Raw genomic sequence first — 2,369 nt, 5'->3', positions numbered from 1 at the left:
AGAGAGAGGAGAGAGAGGAGAGAGAGGAGAGAGAGGAGAGAGAGAGAGGAGAGAGAGGAGAGAGAGAGAGAGAGAGAGAGAGAGAGATTCATTCTGTTATAACTGGAATTACTCAAATAATAGGTACTTTTCAGTACCTGATAAATCATGTCAACACGATTTCTGAACATTTCATGAAATCATAGTTCTCCTGATGATGCATGTGCATTTAATAATTCCTCACCCTAGAAAAAGTTGAGCATTTTAAGACTTGGGTCAAATAACAAATTAAAATGGCATCTCCCTGTGGTGATGCACATTTCATACCTTCTGACTTACCTGTGAAGGGTCTCACCTGTGTTTGTTTCTTCATGTCCACCTTCTTTTCCTAAGCTTTTTGAAAGCACTCTTTCTGAGAAAATGGCCTTCTACTTCTGTATTCTTATTGTTCATGGCTTTTTTTCCCTCACAGTGTGAAAGTATTAACTATCTATGCTATGAAGTTTAATAACAACATTTTGTGATTTCTATGTTTTATCTCATTTAATCAAAATTATATTTTTCTAGAATATTTTTTGTGGTGTGGTTTTATTTTAAGTCTTTAATCTCTCTGCCCCAGTGTAGTATGGGGTACAAAATACAAATTTTATTTAAAAATCACTGTTTCCAGGGCCAGTAAGATGATTCAGCCCATAAAATATTTTCAACACAAGTCTGATGACCTGAGTTCCATCCCCCAAGAAACCTACAAAAAGACAGAAGGAGAAAATCAATTTCACAAAGTTGTTCTCTGATCTCCACATATATACCATGGCATGCTCACACCCATGCACAATCATAGCACACATAATTAAAAAATTAATTAAAAATTGATGAGACTAAAGAGGAGGCTCATTGGCTAAGAGTATACAATGCTCTTCCAGAGGACACAAGCTGAGTTCCCAGCAATCACATCGGCAGGCTCACAGCAAACTGTAACTCCAGCTCCAGAGAACCTGATGAATGTGGCTTCTGCAGGCACCTACACAGCACACACATAGACACACACACACACACACACACAGACCCATACAGACACACACAAACACAGACACATACAAACACACCAAACACACACACACATACACACACACAAACATACCAAACACACACACATACACACACACAAACATACCAGACACACACAAACACACACAGACACACAAACACACACACATACACACACAAACACAGACACACATAAACACACAAACATACCACACACACATACATACATACACAAACACAGACACACATAAACACACAAACACACACACACACAAACACACCAAACACATACACACAAACACACACACATAAACACACAAACACACACACAAACATACCACACACACACATACATACATACACAAATACAGACACACATAAACACACAAACACAGACACACACACAAACACACCAAACACAACCATAACTATGTGTATGCATAAATTCTTAAATTACATTTTTAAATATTGTCTCCAAATTTCTACTTAGCTGCCTCCAACTAGTACTCAATTTTTTTTTGTATCGGTTGGAAATATTTTCATCAATAATTGGTTTCCATGTGAATTCTATTTCTGACTTGTGTGTTGTGTTTTAAATGGTCGTGTTACCATGGAGAATATGTCCTCTGTCTTCATCACTAAAACTCTCCATGTTCATCTTCCCCAGTGAATAATAACATGGCTCAACCCAGAGCAAAGTAAAGTTTGTGTTTTCATGGGAATTACTTGAATATCCAGGTTAATTTAGAGAAAACTAACATGTTTGTAATATTTATTCTCACTGAAAATGAAAGATGCATTTCCACTTATTACTCCTTGTTTTCTGTCCTTCTAAAATGTCTGTTTGCCTAAGTCGAGATGCTCATGCATGAGGTAGAGTTAAGGAGACCGTTCTCAGGTGTAACAAAGACCATCGTGTTCTCCAGAGGAGAGAGAGAAACTCATCGCCCTGTTGGGCTCCGTCCCCCTGTCACTTACTTCTATGCAATCACATCTACAGCTTGGACAAACCACATGTTCTGCCACTTTATATGTCTTAACTTTTTAATGTGTGTATAAAATAACAAGTTTCGTTATGACGTCTTCAAACAAGCATATCATGCATCTTGCTCATAATCGCATAACACATATGTCTTAGTTAGGGTCTCCATTGCTGTGAGCAGACACCATGACCAAGGCAACTCATAAGGACAACATTTAATGGGGGATGGCTTACAGATTCAGAGGTCCATTATCATCAAGGTGGGGGCATGGCAAGCATCCAGGCAGGTATGGCGTTGGAAGAGGTGAGAGTTCTACATCTTGTTCTGAAAGCAAACAGAAGACTGGCTTCTATGGGGCCT

The sequence above is a fragment of the Mus caroli genome, chromosome 5, assembly GCF_900094665.2.
Source record: "Mus caroli chromosome 5, CAROLI_EIJ_v1.1, whole genome shotgun sequence".
NCBI lineage: Eukaryota > Metazoa > Chordata > Mammalia > Rodentia > Muridae > Mus > Mus caroli.
Note: the sequence above shows the minus strand (reverse complement) of the source record.